At 34.9% G+C, this 24,460-nt stretch overlaps 1 protein-coding gene across 4 annotated transcripts in view; it reads left to right on the top strand.

Moving 5' to 3' along the window:
* The window catches only part of JCHAIN (joining chain of multimeric IgA and IgM), a 409,126-nt gene that overhangs the window by 57,986 nt on the left and 326,680 nt on the right, over positions 1-24,460 (top strand). For all 4 annotated transcript variants that reach the window (XR_012060597.1, XR_012060593.1, XR_012060595.1 and 1 more), the window contains exons 6-8: positions 8,759-8,803; positions 9,027-9,186; positions 14,295-14,375. The gene's annotated coding sequence lies outside the window, so the exon portion shown is untranslated. The remainder of the gene's footprint in view (positions 1-8,758; positions 8,804-9,026; positions 9,187-14,294; positions 14,376-24,460) is intronic.

Genomic DNA, 24,460 nt, shown 5'->3' with positions numbered 1-24,460 from the left:
CTAACAGTTTATAATGATATCCAAGAAGCTGTCCAAGAAAAAATGCATTTCCCATTGATAAGAGAATTATTTTTAGGAGGCAAAGAAATAAAGTATGTGAATGTGTTTTGTAAATAGCAAAATGTTATTGAAATTAAAAGTATTATTTTTGGCCTCTTTCTCTCTTTATTCTGGCTCTGGTGCTTGGCTAAGTCCCTTAATCTCTCTGAGCTTCCATTTCTTCCTCTGTAATATAAGGGTAAGAATTTCTACCTACCATAGACTTGTTTTGAAGATTTGGTGTGATGATGAAGATGCAGCAGCTCTGTACAGTGGGTGTGCAATAAATGGGTTGATAGTTCTTTGTGTGGGAGAAACCACATGAAACATGGGACCACAAAGACACTGTGTGTGCAGGTGTGACTGTGTGTGCAGGTGTGACTGTGTGTGTGTTACAGGAGGAAGAGTACTGGCAGTTAGGTCCACGATCTCCAAGGAGGGTAGAGGAGGGATCTGATGGAAGGCATTTCCTCTAAATGGAAGTTGTTGCTGAATCTATGGGGTTAAGCTTCTTAGTTGACAGCTGAACAGAGAAATGGGAAGTGCGTGTATATGTCTTTTATGGCTTATGAGCATGATCATGACATGCTAATAATGATATTTTGTAGGATTCATATGTTCTGCCTTTCTCTTAAGCCAAATATCCAGTATGTCATAAGTCATGTTGCTTCTACCTTTTTTGAAATGTCCTTCACACTCAGTCTTGGCATTACTGTCTTCCAGGTGTTTACCAATTAGTTTCTTTTGCCTTCAATTTCCTGCATACCAACACCAAACTTATCTTCCTAAAATATTGGTTTTAGCATTTCACTGCCCCACTCAAAAACTTTTTAAGGATCCCTGAGGCGCTAAGGTAAAATTCACCCTCTGGAACCAGACAGTCAAATTAACATTTTAATTCACTTTTCTAATCATACCTCCCACTTTATGTGAAACACTATATATTGATACAATAATAATGATTGTTGTAATCAGTTGAAGTTGGTTGTTTTTTTTGGTTTATGTTATTGAGAAAGTAAATATAATCCTATGAAAATGTTTTAATTACAAAAAAATCTAGAAATCAGTGTGAGTACATGAGTGTTTCTGATAGTGATTATCGATGTTAAAGAAGTTACTGCAGCTGAAGGAAACTATGTTATGTTGATCAATACTATACCTATGTTAAGAACAACCAGAGCCCCAATTAAGAAGCTCTGTGTTCAAAGTACAGCAAAAGTAAAAAAGCCCCTTAGAATAATAGAAGATCTAAGACACCTGTGGGGACATATGCCACAGAAAAGTTATAAAGAAAAATCTAGAAAAAGTAGCCCCTGTAGATGTTAGTACAGTTGGTGAGGGCACAGCTGTTTAAATCTCCTCTGTGACACTGATCATGTGACACTGGGTGAGCTACTCAACTTGAATATATATAGTATTTTCCCACAGTAACTTCATCTGTAAAATGGAGGCTACCATAAGACAGTATTAATTTCATTTAATTTAAATAGAATACTGAACATAAAGTTCTCAGCACACTATCTGATATAATGAAAATGTTCAATGACCATGAGTTATTATTATTCTTGAAATAAAGAGACATTAATATGGAAAGTCTACTTCATATTTGACTATGAGCCTTGGCTGTGGCTATTCCAGCCACCAGTGGGAACTGTAACAACTAACTAAAATGTGTAGGGATGTTCTGTATGTGACAAAACACAAACTCTAATTTTTACTTTGTTTTGACACATTGTCCTTTCAACAGAATTGTTAAGTCACTCTCTCCAGAACATGCCGTGGTTTTTCTCTTCCAGGGTTTTAGGTGAACCTTTCTCTTTGCCTAGACTCTTTTCTTACCTCTTCACAACTCATTTTTAAAGTTCTATTCAAATTTTGCCTCTTCTGTGACTCCTTCCCCCCTACTCCATTCCTCTGTGATTTTTCCTTCTCTGAATTCCAAATATTTGTCAGTAATTTGGCAATCATTCATACATCACATGGTGACAGATTGCTTGTTATAATCTTTCATGTTTCACTTGCATGCAGTCCTCTAAATTTAGGGAAATGGTTTTCATGTCTTTTCAGCCATGTAAAACATTCCTGCAAGAACAGAAATCATCCCTTCTCCTGTGCTGCATCCTTTGGTTCTGTGCACATTATCATAGGTAATACTTGGATAGTATTTCCTGTGGGAAGGCATTATTTTAGTGTTTTACAATGTATTAATTTATTTAATCCTCACAAGAACTTTATGAAGAAGACACCAGTCTCCCCCTTCTACACATGATGAAACTGATCTATAGAGAGGTGAAGTAAATTGCCTGAAGTGACAAGTAAGCGGCGGAACCAGAATTTAGATACAGGCATGTTACTCTTATGCACTATGCCAAAATAAATCAGTCATCCAATGGCAGACGACACTGACCAGATAGAGAGAAGTACAGCATAACACACCTGTCTGTAGGGAATTTATCAGCTACTTACTCAAAGGAGAGAGATACCTCCAGATAGCTAGTGAAACATACAACAAAACAACAATGATTTAACTGAAAAGCACATACAATATCAAAATGCATAATCCCACAGGGATTAACTGCTAAAATAAGTAAACTATAGAACAGGGATTCTCAACCAGGGATAATTTTATGCCCCTCAGCACCCCAGGGAACATTAAAAAACGTCTTGAGTGATATGGGAATATCTCTGATTGTCACAATTTCAGGGTGGGGAATGGAGGAGGAAGGATTTCCTATTACCATCTAGTGAGTAGAGGCCAGAGATGCTGCTAAATATTCTACAATGCACAGGACAGGCCTCTCCCCTTTCATCAAAAAAATTATCAAGCTCCAGAAGCCAATAGTGGCAAGGTTGGGAAACTGCAGTCGAAGAATGCTATAAAATTTCTGAGGTTGAAGAAATACTTTGGGGCTTTGGAGTCAGGTATGAGGAGAATAGGTTTATGCTGAGCCCTTAAAGAAGGATGAGATTTTACAAGATGCTGGTGACTGAGTGGACTGATAACTATTAAGTTTTCTAGGAAAATAATCTGATAGAGTGTCATGCATTAAGCTTTAGGGAAAGGGAAAAGGGCAGAGAGTATGATCATATCAGGGAAGGCCAATTTTTAAAGCTGATTTTGTGTTAGAATAATAAAAGCAATAATAAAGGTTTCATGGATCTTATACTAAAGTATCTGATATTAATAGCATATTTTTAGTGATCACTTACCATGCACCAGATGCTGTGCTTAATAGTCCTTCATTCATCTTTATGAACCACCTCATGAGATAAGTACTATGAAAACTGAGCTTTAGAAAGGGTACTATGTCCTTCAGAGTTAATAAATAGCACAGCTGGGAGTTAATCTCCAAAGACCATGCTTTTTTTTAGTGCAAGTTTTTTTCATTATTTCAGAGGATTATATTCCTTATAAGAATGATGTATGCAATTATTTTAAAGAATTTCCTATCTTTGAACTCGAATTTATTTTTTTGAACAATATAACATTTTTTATTGATTTATAATCATTTTACAATGTTGTGTCAAATTCCAGTGTAGAGCACAATTTTTCAGTTATACATGAACATATATATATTCATTGTCACATTTTTTTCTCTGTGAGCTACTATGAAATCTTGTATATATTTCCCTGTGCTATACAGTATAATCTTGTTTATCTATTCTACAATTTTGAAATCGCAGTCTATCCCTTCCCAACCCCCGCCCCCTTGGCAACCACAAGTTTGTATTCTATGTCTATGAGTCTATTTCTGTTTTGTATTTATGCTTTTTTTTTTCTTTAGATTCCACATATGAGTGATCTCATATGGTATTTTTCTTTCTCTTTCTGGCTTACTTCACTTAGAATGACATTCTCCAGGAGCATCCATGTTGCTGCAAATGACATTATGTTGTTGGTTTTTATGGCTGAATAGTATTCCATTGTATAAATATACCACCTCTTCTTTATCCAGTCATCCGTTGATGGACATTTAGGCTGTTTCCATATCTTGGCTATTGTAAATAGTGCTGCTATGAACATTGGGGTGTTTATGTCATTTTGAAGTAGGGTTCCTTCTGGATATATGCCCAGGAGTGGGATTCCTGGGTCATATGGTAAGTCTATTCCTAGTCTTTTGAGGAATCTCCATACTGTTTTCCACAGTGGCTGCACCAAACTGCATTCCCATCAGCAATGTAGAGGATTCCCTTTTCTCCACAGCCTCTCCAGCATTTGTCATTTGTGGACTTTTGGATGATGGCCATTCTGACTGGTGTGAGGTGATACCTCATTGTAGTTTTGATTTGCATTTCTCTGGTAATTAGTTATATTGAGCATTTTTTTTATGTTCCTATTGATCATTTGTATTTCTTTCTTGAAGAATTGCTTGTTTAGGTCTTCTGCCCATTTTTGGATTGGGTTTTTTTTTTTCTTATTAAAGCATATTAGTTGCTTATATATTCTGGAGATCAAGCTTTAGTCGGTTTCCTTTGCAAAAATTTTCTCCCATTCCCTAGGTTGTAAGACTCCTAGTTTTTGACCTTTGATTGTTTCTAATTTTAACTATAAATATTTTAATTAGTAAATATTAAAAATTTATATTTTGAATTATTTTCTTGGTATAATTTCCTATGAATAAGATTCCTAGTTAAAAGTATGCATATTTTTATGACTCTTGGTAAGTATTGCCAAATTATCCAAATTTATATGCTACCAACAGTTTATGTATACCAGTTCACTTGCCAGAATTTATTCATCTAATTAATTTTTTCCATAATTCAGTAGTTATAATGTAGTATTTTATGTTTTTGACTTTGTTTTGAGGTATAACTGACATATAATGTATTAATTTCAGGTGTATGATATAATGATTCAATATTTGTATATATTGTGAAATAATCACTGCAAGAAGTCTATCTGTCACCATACACGGTTATAATATTTTTTCTTGTGATAATAACTTGGTGTTTTAATTTATATTTCTCTGATCATTATCAAGGTTAAATCTTTTCTTCACATGTTTATTATTTGTTTTTAGATTCCAAGTTTTTAAAAATTTTAATACAGAAAAATGAAACAACTGCAATTAGTGCCTCAGCTTCTTTAGCAGAGGGAAACCCTTCACAGACAATGAAACCATAAAAGAGTTTCTTCACATGTTTATTTAATAACTGTATTTCTGCTTTTTGAAAATTGTTCATGTTTTTACTTATTAGCCACAGGGAAATTGATATTCTTATCAATTTGTATATGTTTTGCATTTATCACTGATTATCACTGAGCATATCATGAGACATTTTACATAACATACAAATTAATCTTTTGCCATGTTTAATGTAAACTTTTTGATATACACTAAAAATATATATGTTAAAATGCCTTCCATGCAAAGACTTTCTATCTCACAATAATTTTTCACATAGTATGCTTCATATATACTTACTGCAGTTAGGTTGAACTCATTTTCTGCCCCTCTTTCCTTTCTTTGCGTGATGGATTCCAAAGTCACATCCCTGGAAACTCTGACAATGAACAAATTTGTCATTGGTTCTTTACAAACAAGGGAGTTTGTTGTGACAAAAATACGTGTGATGAATACAGTAGTTCTTGGCGGACTGCCAGGTGACACACCAACTTGCTTTATATGTTTACAAGGGTGATTCATCTCTCTCTCTTCTGGATTATTATCTGCCAGTTGATACCCATTATAATAAGCCCAATTCAGAAGGACTTTTGGAAGAATGAGAGAGTTTACCGCAAGCCAATACAGGATGACTTCAGGTCTTCACACATTGACTCTACATGATGGCATGAGTCAGTTTTACAATAGAAATGTTTGTTTTCACTCTGCCCAGGAGAAGCCTCTGGTGTGGATAATAGGAAAGCAAAGCAGGAAACATACATATCTTGTTTTAGTCACTTAACTACTGAGTTTGTTAAAGAGCATTTATTAAAGGCTCACTTTGACCTTTCATATTTTTTAAAAAAGAAGTATAGTCAGTTACAATTTGGCCATTTCTGGTGTACAGCATAATGCTTCAGTCATACATAGACATACATATATTAGTTTTCATACTCTTTTTCATTATAGGTTACTACAAGATATTGAATATAGTTCCCTGTGCTATACAGGAGAAATTTGTTTTTTAAAATGTATTTTATATATAGTAGTAAATATTTCCAAATCTCAGACTCCCAATTTATCCCTTCCCACCCCCTTTCCCCTGGTAACCATAAATTTGTTTACTATGTCTGTGAGTCTGTCTTTTTTTTAGATAAGTTTATTAGTGTCTTCTATTTTCCTTTTTTTTATTTTTTTTTTATTTATTTTTTTTTTTACATTTTTATTGATTCATAATCATTTTACAGTGTTGTGTCAAATTCCAGTGTTCAGTACAATTTTTCAGTCATACATGGACATATACACACTCATTGTCACATTTTTTTCTCTGTGATTTATCATAACATTTTGTGTATATTTCCCTGTGCTATACAGTGTAATCTTGTTTATCTGTTCTACAATTTTGAAATCCCAGTCTATCCCTTCCCACCCTCTACCCCCCCCCCCCGTAACCACAAGTCTGTATTCTCTGTCCATGAGTCCATTTCTGTCCTGTATTTATGCTTTGTTTTTGTTTTTTAGATTCCACATATGAGCGATCTCATATGGTATTTTTCTTTCTCTTTCTGGCTTACTTCACTTAGAATGACGATCTCCAGATCCATCCATGTTGCTGCAAATAGCATTATTTTATTCTTTTTTTATGGATGAGTAGTATTCCATTGTATAATATACCACATCTTCTTTATCCAGTCATCTGTCAATGGACATTTAGGTTGTTTCCATGTCTTGGTTATTGTACATAGTGCTGCTATGAACATTGGGGTACATATATCTTTCAAATTAGAGTTTCCTCTGGATACATGCCCAGGAGTAGGATTGCTGGATCATATGGTAAGTCTATTTTTAGTTTTTTGAGGAATCTCCAACTGTTTTCCATAATGGCTGCACCAAACTACATTCCCTTTTTTCCACACCCTCTCGAGCATTTATCATTTGTGGACTTTTTAACCATGGCCATTCTGGCTGGTGTGAGGTGATATCTCATGGTAGTTTTTATTTGCATTTCTCTGATAATTAGTGATATTTGGCATTTTTTCATGTGCCTATTGGCCATTTGTATGTATTCATTGGAGTATTGCTTGTTTAGATATGCCTAGTTTTGGACTGGGTTGCTTGTTTTTTTGGTATTAAGTTGTATGAGCCATTTATATATTCTGGAAATTAAGCCCTTGTCAGTCTCATCTTTTGCAAATGTTTTCTCCCATTTTGTACATTGTCTTATTGTTTTGCTTATGGTTTCCTTTGCTGTGCAAAAGCTTATAAGTTTAATTAGATCCCATTTATTTATTTTTGCTTTTATTTCAATTGCCTGGGTAGACTGTTCTAGGAGAATACTGCTAAGATTTATATCAGATAATATTTTGCCTATGTTTTCTTCTAAGAGGTTTATACTGTCTTGTCTTATGTTTAAGTCTTAGTCATTTTGAGTTTATTTTTGTATATGGTGTGAAGGAGTGTTCTCACTTCACTGATTCACATGCAGCTGTGCAGTTTTCTCAATACCACTTGCTGAAAAGACATTGAACTTTAATATTAAAGGTCAAAGACCATCATATTAAATTTAATGATGGTAAAGAAAGGCACTCAAACTCCTTTTCCTCAAAAATGTTATAGTCTAGTTGAAGAAACCATATGTGACATTGATACATGAGCTGACATAAGCCTTATTATGAAAAATCTTACTATGTTAAAGATAGGATACAAAGTGCTAAGTTGCTAACAATGTGGGCTTTGAGGTCAAAGTGATCAGGTGTGTCCTGGGCAAATTACTTCACCATTCTGTGCCTCAGTTTCCTGATCTGTAATAGAGTATAAATAAAGTGCTACATCAAATAAATGAAATAGTGTACTAAGATGATTAGAACAGTGTTTGTACATTGCAAGCATGCAATTAATGCAAATTATTTATTTAGGGTAAATGCTAAAGGGATGTCAAATAAGGGGGTTAGTAGAATAGGAGACTTAATCATAGAAGCATTCTTGCAGAAAGTGAGTTTTAAAAGTGAAATTGCTGGTAAAGAATATAGGATATAAGGTGAAAGGCCCTTCTATGTTGAAGGAAAGACCTATGAAAAGAAAGAAACTGGTTGCACGATGGTGAAAGGAAAGCAGACTGGCTGAGGTTAAACGATAGTAGGGAACCTAGTGAAGAAAATGTATCCAGTTGGTAGAATGTGATGTGATCATGATGCCAAACTGAAACTCAGTTTTTCCTTTTATTTTTTTAACATTTTTTATTGATTTATAATCATTTTACAATGTTGTGTCAAATTCCAGTGTTCAGCACAATTTTTCAGTCATTCATGGACATATACACACTCATTGTCACATTTTTTTCTCTGTGATTTATCATAACATTTTGTGTATATTTCCCTTTTAGAGGGTAGGTATGGTGGTAATAACTGTCTAGAACAGTGAAGCAATTAGTTTCTCTTCTGTTTTTGCATGTAAGTTACATATAGCCAAAGGATGGTACCAGGAAAATAAAATTTTGTCCCAGTTTTTAAATTTTTTGGTTCGCCATGATGTAAAAATCTGATTATTTGGATATATTAAAAATTTAATATACATAAAAATAATAGTTTATATTTATTGTCTTTTCTGTGTTCTAGGTCCTGGACATTTATTGCATTTTATCTGTACAACAACTCTTTCAGGCAGGTACTACTGTTATTGTCAGTTTTACAGATGAAGAAACTGAGTTGAGTTGGGTTAAGTAATTTGCCCAAAGTCACATAGGTAGACAGTGGTGCTCTGGATTCAACCCATATCTGTCTGACACTGGGATCAAATTGCACCAAAAGATCAAAAATTTCTCAATGGAGAGGAGCTGAGTGTTAAAAAGGAATTATTATTAATTGGATTTGAATTTTATTGCAGCTTAAATGAGTGGCTGAAATTGCTCCCTTATGCATTCAACAACTGAGCATCTGATGTGTACCAGGCAATACTCTAGACATGAAATATGAAAGTGAACAAAACAAGACAAAAACCCCTCAAATAGCTCACCTGCTAGTGGGGGAAACAGTCAATTAACAAGGTTAGTATGTTAAATACATGGTATGATAAGTGCCAAGGAGAAAAAATTGAGCAGGAAAAAAGCATAGGAATTGTTAAGAATGTGTTTTGAAATTTTAGATAGGGTGGCTATGGAAGGTCTCAGTATAAAGAAGTCATCTGGGAAGGAAGTGAGAGACGACATTCTGGCTGGGTTCTACAGCCTCAAGGGGGCCAAAAGTGGAAGCATAGTACAGGTTAGGAGAGATTGCAATAATCCAGGTGAGAGACGATGGTGGCTTGGGATACAGCAAAAGCAATCCTAAGAGAGAAGTTCATAGTAATACAGACCTTCCTCAAAAAACAAGAACAATCCCAAATAGACAACCTAATTTACCACCTAAAAGAATTAGAAAAAGATGAACAAACAAAGCCTAACGTCAGCAGAAGGAAAGAAAGAATAAAGATCACAGAGGAAAGAAATAAAATAGAGATAAAAAATAATAGAAAAAATCAAACAAACCAAGAACTGGTTTTTTGAAAGGGAGGTCAAGAAACTTGCTAAAGATATATGTCTGATAAGTATATCAGAATTTAAATTCAGGTCAGTATGACTCCAAAATCCATACATGTTGTTTTTTTGTTTTTGTTTTTTTTATTTTTATTTTTTAATTTAAGTATAATTGATTTATAATATTATATTACGTATACAACATCATGATTCAGTGTTTTTACAGATTATATTCTATTAAAAGTTATTACAAGATAATGGCTATAATTCCCTGTGCTATACAATATATTCTTGTTGCTTATCTATTTTATACATAGTAGTTTGTATCTCTTAACCCCCTATCCCTAATTTGCTCCCCACTTCTCCCCTTCGGTAACCACTAGTTTGTTTTCTCTATCTGTGAGTTTATTTCTATTTTGCTATACATTTATTTGTACTATTATTTAGATTCTACATATAAGTGATATCATACAGTATTTGCCTTTGTCTGACTTTTTTCATTAAGCATAACATTCTCTAGGTCCATCCATGTTGCTGCAAATGGCAGAATTTTATTCTCTTTATGGCTGAATAATATTCCTTTGTGTGTGTGTGTGTGTGTGTGTGTGTGTGTGTGTAGACACACACACATCACATGATCTTTATCCATTGGTCTGTTGATGAGCACTTGGGTTGCTTCTATATCCTGGCTATTGTAAATAATGCTGCTGTGAACACCAGGTGCACGTATCTTTTTGAATCAGTGTTTGCATTTTTTTCCCAGGTATATGCCCAGCAGTGAAATTGCCAGATCACATGGTAGTTATATTTTTAGTTTTTTAAGGAAACTTAATACTGTTTTCTGTAGTGGATACACCAATTTACATTCCCACCAACAGTGTAAAAGGTTACCCGTTGTCTACATCGTCTTCAGCATTTGTTATTTGTAGACTTTTTGATGATAGCCACTCTGACAGGTGTGAGGTGATAGCTAATTGTAGTTTTGATTTGCATTTTTTTGGTAATTAGGGATGTTGAGCATCTTTTAATGTACCTACTATTTGTCTCTATGCCTTCTTTGGAAAAATATCTATTCAGCTCTTCTACCTATTTTTTGATTGGGTTGTTTGTTTTTTTGATATTGATTTGATACTGAGTTGTATGAGCTGTTTATGTACGTACATGCTGTTTACTCTACATCACACTGTCCTTAAGTAGGAAACTGGACCTGAATGGATTATATTAATCAGCATTATTTACTTTAAGATTTGAAGTGCTCTGAATATGTTGCATATTAATTCATAACATTATTTCACAGTATTAATCCATAGTGGTTGTTAAAAATGAAAGGAAGCCCAGACACTTGACTCAATTATTTTGTTTTGGTCACGGGCTCGTGTATGTTAAAAACAATATAAAATAAATAAGACAACTTTCTACCTAAAGCCTGGTGTTACAAGTTATGGTATAAGTGCTCTGCAAGTATGCATGTTCTGCTACTATTCTGCTTTTTTAGATAGTATCTCCTTGCTCATTTCTTAGCTAAATTTTGTCATTTGTTCCAATCCTTAAAAGGCAAAGAAACTTACTGATTTGTTTTGGAAGAGCTGGTCAGAACCAGCTGTCTCTGATTAAAAGGCCTAAACCAACTTGGAAAAAAAATCACATTATTTTCAATCCACATTTTTGAATGATAGGCAATGTCTGAAAGTTATCTATGGGGGTAATTACCAGGGAAAATATAGGCTAGAAAAATAAGAAATGGGTAGGCTGTCTTTGGTCCAAAAACCAAAGAAATGAATCAACAGAAAAGTAAACCAGTAGAGACAGCATACCTTAAATTATAGAATTTTCATGATTTATTTAAGAAACCAGTTAAAACTGGAGAAGCATTTAAAAAAGTATGATTAAAATTTTTTTGTGAGATAAATATATATTAAAGAATTAGAAAATGTAAATTTGCCAAGCAGTTTCATTTCTCCAGATGGTTCCTATAGATCTGTAATTGCTAATGATGATTGTAAATGATATAATACAATAATAGTGAGTATTAATGAGCTCTTGTAATGTACCAGGCATATAGTAAGCACTCCACAGGCATTATGCCATGCAAAGCTCAAGTTTCAGCAAACTGTGTTTCTGAATGGTAGCTATGAGCAATGTTGGGGTGTCACTGTCCCCCTGAACAGGGAAAGCATCCCTCCTTATTTTTCTTACACCTGCCTGGCTTCACTCATATATGTTACCTGCCTTACCTGGGTGGGCATTTTGGCTTGTGATTCCTGCTCTAAATCTTAAGTGCTTTTCACTACAGCATGCTGGATGACTTTGGCTAAATTGACTTTCTACTCTCTCACTGAGCTTACATTGTAATGTGGCGTGCACTGTTACAAGTTGTAAGAACAAAATAGGCTTCTTAATTAAGAAAAGTGAAATAGGAACAGATGCATTTTCAGGCCTCACGGAGATAGGATGTCATCCAGTATCTTGAGATTGCTCTGGTATCTGCCAGCACCTTCACGGATCAGCAGGCATTGCAGCTTTTCCTCTAGTGGCTGTGCCTTCTTGCAGAGACACAGCTAATGTCTGTGCTGCTTTGCATGACCCGGCTGTTACTAACTGCCTCTTCCTAAGTCTCCAGTTTAAATTTTCTGAGAGGACCTGACTGATTTAACTAAGCACTATTCCATATAGGAGATCTGGATTGGGCAGAACTTTTGGGGTCAGGGAACCTGATAGACTGTTGGCCAGGAAAAGTACCCATCCCTAGTCCAATCTGTTGTGTCCAGGGAGGGAGGGTGAAAGTTACAAAGCATGATTAAGGAAACTTTTAGAAGAGAATGTGGGTCTGGTAGGCATTTTGAAGCTCCCAGAAGGGGTTATGACTGTCAGATACCTTTCTTGGCCTGTTCAGTATAAGCTTCCTGACATAACGGTTATATTTTTTAAAAAGTTAAAATCAGACTACTCTTTTATTAATTTATATTAAGCAGCAGAGGTCGCCTCTTGTCAGATTATCTCCCTGTAGAAAGATCTACATCAAAAGCTAAATCATAATCACCTAATTATTTATAAATATAGATGTTAAGTGGCAAAAGACTAAGTTGGTTTGACATATAGAGCTAACAAGAGGGATGGATTTGCCACTGGCCCTGGAATACATGAAGCTGCTTAGCCACAACTTTCTGCATCTTCCCCACATTAGAGATGACCTTACAGATGATTTGTTACTCTGAAGATCACTGGAAAGAGCTCCTTCAGTAGGTGATGTATGGCTAGACACGACCAGTGTTTCTGACTTGCCTTTTTCTAAGGATGATATTTAATTTTTAACTTTTAGCTGAAGAATTGTTAATTTTTTCAAAATGAGAATATTTAATATTAATTTTATTTAAAAATTTAAAATTGCAGTATAGTTGATGTACAATCCTATATATAAGGTATAGGTGTACAACATAGTGACTCAGTTTTTAAAGGTTATACTCCATTTATAGTTATTATAAAATATTGGCTGTATTCCCTGTGTAGGACAATACATTCTTTTTTATTTATTTATTTATTTTAATTGAAGTATAGTCAGTTTACAATGTATCAATTTCTAGTGTACTAGCATTCTAAGGTCTGCCAGGAATAGTGTGCTCAATGTGGAGTTTCTGGAGTATATGGAGCAGAATTTGTCTTTGAAGAGAGACCTATTAACATTTTCTCACCCACATCTAGTCCACAGGACTACACATTCTCAAAGTGTGATCTGGGGACACCCAGAGGTTCTGAGATCCCTTTTTGGTCCTGGAATTCAAAACTATCTTTTATAACAGTACCAAGATGTTATTTGCTCTTTTCAATCTCATTCTCTTATCTCACAAGTGCATCGTGGAATATTCCAGAGGCTACATGACATATGATATAGAGTGAATACAGAAGTAGACAGGAGAATCCAGTTATTATCTATGAAGCCAGACATTAAAGAGATTCACAAAGTGTCATTATTCTTACTAAAATTTTTGTTTTGAGAAATAGTTATTTTTCATATAAAAATTTTATTTATGCTAACATGTAATTGGTTTATTGCTGTTATTTCAAAATAGTTGATAAAGGTAAAAAATGTTCTCTATTTTAGTCCACAAAGCCTTTTGGGGTCTTCATTAATTTTTAAGAGTATAAATGGATCCCGACACTGAAAAGATCTCTGCTATAGATTTTTTTTCTACCATTACTATAATGCCAAAATTGAAAAGAGGATGTGATTACTATATGTGATTCTAATTCTGTAAAATTATAGACACATCAATACACAGGGAAAAGATTGGAAAGAAATAAATAGAAACAAGATCATCTTTGATAGGACAGTGGTTAATTTAAATTTTGAAAATATCCTTTTCAAAATTTCTAAAATGAATGTGAATTTTTTTATTAGTAAAATAAAATGATACGTTAGATATCATTTAAAATAGTGCGTGCTGATTCTGTGGTAATGCATATGTGGTAAAGAGAACCAGAATAAACTCATTTAGACATTTAGGGTTATTTCCAAGTCTACAAAATTTAGTACTACAAAAGCTCTACAAAATACAATTCCTCACACTTTTCAAAGAGAATGAAGTCTTTCTAATCTCTAGATGGGCTTCATCTTTTTTTTTTAAACCTCTATTTTCTTTCAGATCTCTTTGAAAGAATTACATTGCGAGAAAATTTCTGCAGGAGAGAGGACTGAAAATGAGACATGAAGTTACAACAAAATGGTAATGTCAATTTGAAGGTAAAATTCTTGGAACAGAGAAATTCCAGGATTTTCTCTGTTTCAGTGACTTTAATTACATTCATTCTTAATAAATTATACTTCCACATAATCTACAGTTACATCGGAATCCTCCTCATAAATTTAATTAATGCATCCATCTGGTCATTAGTGAACATTCACTGGATGATTTCTCTGAACTAGTCAGTGGGCTCTGGTGTTGAGATTACAGGGGTGAATAATCATGGTCCCTTTCCTCTCTAACAGTCTGTGAGATAGTCACACATATAAAGAACTAATTAAAGTTCGGTCTGACAAGTAGGATGTGCCAAGAACTATGCCACCATGTAAAGTTTAGAAGTTGATTCATTTACTCAGTCAGAATTTACTGAGGTCTAACTTTGTGCAAAGTACAGTGTTAAGGGATTTAGGGGGCCTGGCAAATACTTTTGCTTTCTAGACACTTAGAGTCCTGCTGAGGAGATAATGATGCTCACACACTTAAGATCAGCAGTGGTAGCTCAAGGCAGTATGAGATTAAATTCCAACCACGTAAAGTAAATAGGGCCATAGCATTTCAGAGAAGAGACCTTTAAAGGCAGGAGCAGTTTCAAAAATCTAATTGCAAAGCCCCCTGAATGAGCCTTGAAGAGCTGTAGAGCCACAGGGCTGAGAGCAGGGACATGGTGTCTGAGTGTGGAGGTGGCAAATAGTGTACCTTTTTTGTACTCCTCAGACCTGAAACCCTCTTTTTATATAAATACTTCCTTTCCTGAAATTAAATTCATTCTGTAACCTCCATGTGGACATAATTTAAAAACTGCATTAAATGTAAGTATAAAATCCTTACTATAATTTAAAGGAGAAAGAAAAGTATAATAAGAAGTGTGCACTTTGGTATAAAGTGCTTGAGCACAACTACACAAGAAGCCAAAATGAAGTAGTCAGATGTCTGTACCTACTTGTAATGACTAAAAATTTGGAAGAAGTAAAATTAAAAGCCATGCTGAACAAGAAGCAAAATGAGAGAGTAGAGGTGCAGTAGACACCACAATAAAAACTACCGTTAGGTTAAGTAATGACAGACTAACCTGTCTACATCTGGTAAGAGAAAGTGGGAAATAACCTTAACTGCAGTAGGGACAACATGTCAAGACAAATTACAGATTGTTGAAGTGAGAAAATGAGGAAGTATGATATTCTTGCAAATGAGCTGGCCTTATTTACAAGTGTGTGTCAAAATAATTCCCTCTGTTGCATGGGGCAGACGAGAATAGTTTAATAAACAAAATCTATCTTGAAACCACATGTTGAGGTATAGATTCTGTCTTGAATATCCAAAGGGACCACAGAGACCATACAGTTTGATTGTGAACAGGAGACTAGAGATCTATTGAAAAAAGAAATAACAATTCAAGGGATAAAAGAGAAGTTTTGTAGCAGATCTCTGGGAACCATAAAGTTGAAAAGAACAGTGGGCAATTTCAAGAAATTTCAGACTGTGATTTTCATAACATACATAATTAGAAAACATTATGCTCCCAAATTAAAATAATAGAATTCTTAATAAAATGTGGTGAGATCTGTGCATTTCATGTATGTCCACTAATATTAATGGTATCTCAAATCTTCTCTATATAATATTGGCAAGTATCAGCTACAAAGGCAGATGGTACAAATGTGGCCATTAGCTCAAATGCCATGAATAGTGCTTGCCTTTAGGGACATGATTTTCCGCAATGGTTAACTACTCTTGGAAAAGTTTGAGCAGAAACCAAGTATTCTCTCTCCATGATTAAAAGGAAGGTATGGGCCTAAAATATTCTGTGTATATTAACATTCAAAAAGAGTTAGATCCTAGGCTCAGATAAACAAATTGTTTTATTTACCTCCATGAAAATCTGGTGGACACTTGAAAGGCATGCAGGATGTGAACTACATCTTTCTCGTTTGGCACTTCCCCATATATCGTAGAACACTGAGCAGCACTGGCACTTGCCATCTGCATTACAAGGTCCCATTACTATACAGCAATGAAAAGGACTTTCAAATCAAGGCTGCAGATTTTATTCACAAAGACTTGAGAAGTTATTGGAGCGTTCTAATGTCTTACCTTACTCTAAAATTCACCTCTGTAGCTTTTCATGTTTCTGTAATTTTTATACTATCACAACTCAAAAGAATCAAACTCCTTGTGTAAAAAAAAAAGTGAGTTTGCAAGTTTTATCAACTCACTAGTGGATGTTTAAACAGAGTTCAAATCCCAGCTGTCTGCCATAGTCTTTTGTGGTTAAAACATCGGTCATGGGGAACGTTCATTTCAGGGATGTCATTCCTGGAATGTCATGTCTGCTTACCACATCAAATAAGTAACTACTGGCTATGTTATGAAGGGGGTAAGAATAGTGTATCTCCAGAATTTTTGTTTTGGAAATTTTACAGCCTTGCAACAATGCAAATCTTTAAATCATGTCTAAGTGAGGAAAGAACATACTTGATTTTTCTTGGGGCAGCTGACCAGATTTTTACTCAAGACTTCACGTGGTTTTGGGTCACTTTCTCCGTTAGCGTCTAGGTCTCTTACTTTATGCTGACTGCCTTAGTTTAGCATTATACTGCAAGCATTTTCCAATGTTATATTTTTTAACACATAATATTTCATTAACTATCCATATAATTACAATTTTATCTATTTAATAAAATTCTTCATTTTCCTTTAATTGAAAATACTCACCACTGGGCCCCACTCTCAGAGATTTTGAATTGCTCTGGAATGGAATCTGGTCATAGATATTTTGTAAAGTTTGCCAGGAAATTTTAATGTATAGCCAGGCCTGGGAAGCACTGCTCTAAGTTATACAGCCAAACTACTTTCCCTAAGGTTGTATTGACTTATAGCAGAATCAGTTACATACAGCACACAGCCTTTTCTTCTTCTTAATTGTAGTTGATTTATAATGTTGTATTAATTTCTGGTGTACAGCATAATGATTCATTTATACATATATATTCCTTTTCATATTCTTTTTCATTATGGGTTATTACAAGGTATTGAATATAGTTCTCTGTGCTATACAGTAAGACCTTGCTTTGTTTATCTATTTTATATATAGTAGTTGTATCTATGAATCCTGAGCTCCCAGTTTATCCCTCTCCACACCCCCTTTCCCCCTGGTAACCATAAGTTTGTCTATGTCTGTGAGTCTGTCTCTGTTTTGTAAATAAGTTCATTTGTGTACTTTTTTTTTTTTTAGAGTCCACATGTAAGTGATATAATATTGTATTTTTCTTTCTTTTTTTCTGGCTTGGTATGGGATCTCTAGGTCCATCCATGTTGCTGCAAATGGCATTATTTCACTCTTTTTTATAGCTGAGTAGTATTCAGTAGTATTTTAGTATATATATATATAAAACAGAATCTGTCTGTCTGTCTATCTATCTATCTATCTCACAACTTCTTTATCCAGTCATCTGTCATTGGATATTTAGGTTGCTTCCATGTCTTGGCTATTGTAAATAGTGTTGTTATGAACATTGGGTTATCTTTTTGAATTAGAGTTCCCTCTGGATATATGTCCAAGAGTGGGATTGCTGGATCATAGAGCAAGTCTATTTTCAGTTTTTAAAGGAATCTCCATACCATTTTGCATAATTGCTGCACCAAACTGCATTCCCAACAGCAGTGTAGGAGGGCTCCCTTTTCTCCACACCCTCTCCAGCATTTATCATTTGCAACTCACAACTTTTTTCACCATCACTCATCATTATGGTTACAGTTTGTCCGAGTGTTTAAAGTGTGATCCTTAGGTTTAGCAACATTGGCATCGCTTGGAGAAATGCAGAAACTCTGGTCCTTTCTTTGCTTCATTTAATCAGGATCTAGTTTTAACAAGGTCCTCTGGTGATTTGAACACACGTTAAAGTTTGAGAAGCACTGATGTAAGATGCCTTAATTTTGATAAAGCAAAAACGATATCTTGTTTTTATTTGAACTTGTAGAAGTTTAACTTTTTAAATTTTTAAAAAATTTTATACAGTTTTTAAAGGTTACTTTCCATTTAGTTATTACAAAACTATTGGTATATTTCTCATGTTGTGTAATACATCCTTGAACCTACCTTACACCCAATAGTTTAGCAGAAATTCAACTTTTGAAGTTAAACTTTCCCTTTCATATGCTTATTGTGCATTTTGGCTCTTCTTTTTGAATTGTTCATTTCCAGCCTTTGCCTAGTTTAAAATTAGGGCGATTTTCTTAGATGTCTGAAGATATGAAAAAACAAATGGGCTTAAAAAGGAACATGAATGAACTAATAAATAGTGATCTATTGACACTGAAAGCAAATGATACAAAAGAGAGGTGGGGAGAAAGTTCTGAACAAAGAAGGGATATTTAAATTGATCTTTACTTAGGGCTCTTAGCATTTATATCTCTATTCTTAGCATTTATCAAATACTCAGTCATCCATTCATTCAATACATTTTCTGATTATCTGTATATAGTGTACTGTACCTGGCTTTAAGAAGGCTGCTTGCTTATCTTGAGGCCTTACAATCTATTCGGTATGGTTACATGTACACAAAGTTGATGATAAAAAGTTTTGTTGGTTAAGGTTCCATGAGTGCTAACTGTATGGCTCAGATGTTGAGTTCATCTAGGCATTAGGTGATGAGTAGTGGAAGGAATGAAACTCACATCCATTGAATTACCATGTATGTATCCTATCTTATTCAATTCCCATGATAGCTCCAAGGTCATCAGGATACTTGGATCATAAACCATGTGAAGAGTTGGACAGTGATTGCTTTGGTGACAAATCAGAGTTTATTTGGGAGAGAAAGGAGCAACTTTTCCTTACAGTAGAATTCTAATTAATAAATGGTAAAGGAATGAGAGAAATAGAAAGTTATCATTAGAATTCCACAGTAATCACTGCTGCAGGCAAGATCTATAGATGAATGTTAAAATTAGTGGTCAAAACTTTAAGGAGAAAGAGTGTTTTCTTAGCTAAAAACTATCTTCCCCAAATATTTATTGAGTCAAAAGGGAAAAATAGTAAATTTATGGTGGAGAAGCCTAGTAGATACCATTTCAGCAACCCATAAGACATATTTGATACCATGTATCCCCTGAAGAAGGGCACATCACCTCTGTGATATTCTTCCTTAAAATTTATAACCTCAATCTAATTGTGAGAAAACATCAGAAAAATCCAAATTGGATTAGTCAACAAAACTACTGACCAATATTCTTCAAAAACATCGAGGTCATTAAAGATAAGGAGTCACTGAGGAGTTGTTACCAATTGAAAAATGGCTAGAGAAATATGGCAACTAAATGAAGTGTAGGATCATGAATTGTACTCTGGAACAGAAAAAGAAAAGTAGAAGAAAAACTTGTGAGTCCCACATAAAATCTGTAGTTTAGTTAATAATATTGTGCTAATATAAATTTCTTAGTTTTGATAATTGTACCATAGTTACGTGAGATGTTAACATTATGAGAAGTTGGTTGAACGGTATGTGGAAACTCACTGTACCATCTTTACAACCCTTCCATAAGTTTATTTCCAAATAAAAAGTTAAAACATAAAAAACAACTTTTACTGCAAAAGAAAAAGTTCAGCTATGCCTCTTCATCTTGATTCAGTCCTCAACGTAGGATTGCAGCCCTAACCATCTAATGATAAAGAGGAAATTAAAAAAAAAATGCAGTTAGGTTTTCCTTTTGTAAAGAGTGACCATTTCATTACAGAATACTGAAGTATTGGCTGTATACAGCCACTCCTTCACTGTCAAGGTCTGCAAAGCATTTTCCTGTGAGAAGAAAATTACATGTTGTACAGAATCAGAGGTGTTTCTGAAACTTCACTTCGCAATCAATAGAATTTCATCTCCGTCATCATGTATCCCAGCCTGCTTATTTTCACTTTGTAATTAGAAAAGGAGACGGAAATAATAGTATATGTTTAAATATTACTTTATACTTTGCAAAGTAGTTTTAAATTTATATTTCTTTTTATCCTCACCAGCCCTATGAGATACGGTCATTATTATTAGTATTCCTGTTTTGCAGATTTCAAAATATAGGCTCTGGGATGTTTGTTAAGTTCTAAGGACACAGAACTTCCTATTTGGCTAGTACTTTTTTCTACCTCCCTGAAACTTTCCTACATTCTCTGAAAGTGAAAGTGAAAGGTCAAATTCTTTTGCCCTTACAGGTCAGAAAACAGGGTAACACTTATAATGTAATAATAATAATAGCAACACCCAGCCTTTATTGCAGTCTTACAATATGCTAAAGAGTTTGCCAAATATTTTCTAGATATATAATCTCATTTAACCTTTTTTAAAAATAATTTTATAAGGGGGTCAAAATAGACCCGGAGAGGATTGGCATCTGATTGGATGTGGTAGACAGGAGAAGAGGGAAGCTTAAAGGGTTATGATGATTATAAGCTTTGGTGATGTGGAATATGGTGGGACCACTAACAAAAATGGAGGGTGCAGGAAGAGGAACATGTGGGAAGGTAATTTCATTTTTGAGTATGCTGTGTGTACTGTTGACTCGACCCCCTATTTGCCTTCTTTAAAGCACTTAGAATTATTTGTTAAGACTACACAAAATGTAAAAAAAGAAAAAAAGATTAAACAAAATGTAAATACACATGCTATTATAATTGTTCAGAGACTAAGACTTGATCAGATATGAGAATGTAAGCTCATAACTTTCAGCAGATCATCCAGTATCCACTTGCTTGGCATGATGTGAAAGCTTCCCTAAGCATGTTCCTGCATTGGTGCAGCTAGCTTCAGTTAAACCAATGAGACATCCCTTTGAAAAGCAAATCATACTACAATTACAGTGTGTGGGGCAGACGGGGGCGTGGAGGGGTTAAAGGATTGATAATTAACTATGAGACGCTTGCTGACACAAAGTCTGATTTGAACAGTGATTAAAGAAAAAGTGTCTACAGTTATTATGGTAGATGGGTTTTCCCCCTCTGTAACCCCGCAACTACATCCCTCATTGTGGAGATGGTGGGGAGAGACACTACATTATTAAGCAATCATACATGAGCTGATCAAGCACATATAGGGCCCACAAGAATGTACAAAACGTCTTTCAGGTCAGAGACAAGTCCTTCAACCCACACGACTCCACAGGGGCCTAGGGTTCAAATGTCCTCACCAGTTATTCACAGACAAGTGACCCTTCATATCTCATGGAAATAACTGCTTATGCTTCTAGAGTACTTTACATTTGGTAGAAGAGAAAATGAGCCTTCTCTTGGGACTTACATCTTTTGTATGATCTCTAGATTCCTTTAATCCAGGCCCACACTTTCTTGTCCCATGTTTCCAGAGCAAGCATGTTGTCAGTCACATCTGATTCCCCACTGGGTGGGGCTCATTGAAGGGGCGTCTCGTCTCATGGGTGGAGTGTCTATGAGCCAATCAGACCTTCCACACTGCCAGATGGACCACCTTGTAGCTGGTCTTGCATTTGATATTATTCCTAAAGATCTCTCTTATCCCTCCTTTCCTTTCTTCTTTACCAAATTGCCCCTCCCCTACCCCTGTTACCCTTGGTATGTATGTCGCAGCAATGGGGAGGGATGAAGGAAAGTATACCAAATTATCTCACTAATTTTCAGGTAGGGAGAAGGGGGAAAAGAGGCTCACAGTGGTAGGAAATTCTGACTTGACTTTTCATGGCGATAGATCAACAGAGATCATTGAAGATTTCTTACTGTACAAAATCCCTTTAAAAATGTAAGGGAACTGGTTGTATAAATTATGGTTAATCGATAAAGTGGAACACAATTTAGACATTAAAATTATGTGTTAGCAAAATAATGACAGGAGAAAATATTTATGGTATATAGTTAAGTGGAAGAAGCATGTTATGTAACAGTATATATTACTGCAGAATAAACTCAACTTTGTGAAAAAGATATGTAAAATATGCATAGAAAAAAGTGACTAGAAGGTACACATCAAAGTGTTAATGTTAGTAACATATGAATGGTGGGATTTGGGTTACTAATTTTCTTTCTTATAATTTTCTTCGTTTAAAAACTTTTCTGTTTTAAAAAACAGCTGGTGACTGGCTGAAAGTTCTCATTATTTGATAAACTCCACCAGCTCCAAAGAATAGTGGCTATTTTTACAGTCCTGATATAATAATATGTTTTACTTTTTAAATGAAAACATATATACATATTCAAAGTAAGCAGAATAACTTGTGTAATGTTTTGGAGTTCAGCATACACACAAACATATTCACATACCCTTCATATCAAAGTCTTGTTCATTTTTTTTTTTAATTTGGGACAAAGAGGGACCATTAACACTTAATTTTTGAGAATTCCAAATGTATTGTATTTTTAGTGAATACCCATTTCTTATTTGATATACAGTGGTGTGGGGCACCATATGGGGTTGTTCCTATTTTATCTGAATCAGCAACCAAGCCCCAGTTGAGAACAATGGGGGTGAGTATCCACATTCTTAGTTTCAGGGGACTGCCAGGTGTTTATTGAGATCACACACTTCCTGGAGCATCATGCACCTTTTGATTGTTAGCTGATCTTCCCCCTGCCAAAGATACTGTGGCATGGGTTAGGAGTAAAGACAGGGAGATTTTTCTGGCTTCAATAATGATAGATTACTAATTTAGACTGATTTTCCCTGCTCAAGACAACTAAAAACTGAATGATACATTAAAAAATGTTAAAACCATCAAAGAGTTAATCAGCTAGTAAAGAATCACTGGGCCAAACCCAGGGGGAGATGGATGTCTGGAAAGGAGAGTCCAGCATTTAGGGCTGTTTTTGTGCTGGTGCTGGTTGCTGATCTGGAAGTGGCTAAAGTGTATATTCAATAGGCTGAGTGGCCTGGAGGGACAACAGTCAGAGTCCAGGGCCCACCAAATGTGGGAGCCCTGGAAAGCTACTCCCCAGGTGGATTAGGGCCCAGCAGGGGTGAACTAGAAGTAAGTCAGCCCTCGAGCGACTGCAGCCTGCCTTTCTGTGATCTGAGGGGCCCAGAAAAATCTTAAACTCTAAAATTGGATTAGGATGATCCAGGTTGTTGTTTCCCTGGCCTCCTGGCAAAAATAAACAGAAATGCTCTCTGGTCCTAATTGTTTCTACAAAAAATTTTTAGAAACAAAATTTGACTTGTTATCAAAGATGACCTGATTTAGGAGGAGGCAAGAAACCATGAGGAGGAATGAGAAGAAAAACAGACAATAGGAAGAAACAGACGGGGAATCAAGATAATTAGAATTATACTCTGCTTTGAAAAAACTAAGACTATATTCAAAGGGATAAAAGCAAAGCTTGAAAACTTTGACAGGGAACAGGAAACTATAAAATACGACGTAGCAGATTTCAGAAAGAGCCAAATAGAAATTCTGAAACTGAAAACACCAATAAACAAAATTAAGAGAACAATAGATAGTTTAACAGTAGGCTAGATGCAGCTGGAGAAAGAACTCATGAATGACACATAGATCCCAAGGTTAGAATGTAGGGTGACAGTAAACATCCTTAGCAATATATATTGACATCCAGGAGGTTGTACTCAAAATACTGAGGATGCAATGTGCGACATGAATATGTCCACAACACCAGTGGTGGCTATCTACCTGGGATGATAATGGGGAGGCAGGGTGATGATCTGCACAGAAAGTGATCTTGGATGTGCTACCTTACTTCTATGACTTCTCAATTGTTCTATTCTCAGTTGCACAGGGACATTGAAATAAAGTAGTAGGATCTTTAGTTCCTAAAAATATTTCGTAGCTTCTATAAGGGACAAAAATACACTACTTGCTGAGATTGTCTTATATGTAACGTCTTCTTGCAGGTTAAAGTTAAAGGAAGTTTAAATTAGTTGTTCTTTTGAATTTTCCTCTGAAGTGAATAATTGTTACAATTTTTGTCCTGTGTGTTGATCTAAAATCTGTCACATACCCATTTCATATTAGGTATATAGTTACCTGTTTTAGTTTAACAAATTTAAAGTTTTAAGAATATCAATAATTAAAAGTTCAACTTGTATTTGCTTAGTCCCATTAAA

The sequence above is a fragment of the Vicugna pacos genome, chromosome 2, assembly GCF_048564905.1.
Source record: "Vicugna pacos chromosome 2, VicPac4, whole genome shotgun sequence".
NCBI lineage: Eukaryota > Metazoa > Chordata > Mammalia > Artiodactyla > Camelidae > Vicugna > Vicugna pacos.
The sequence above is the reverse complement of the archived record's forward strand: the minus strand, read 5'-3'. Positions and strand labels throughout refer to the sequence as shown.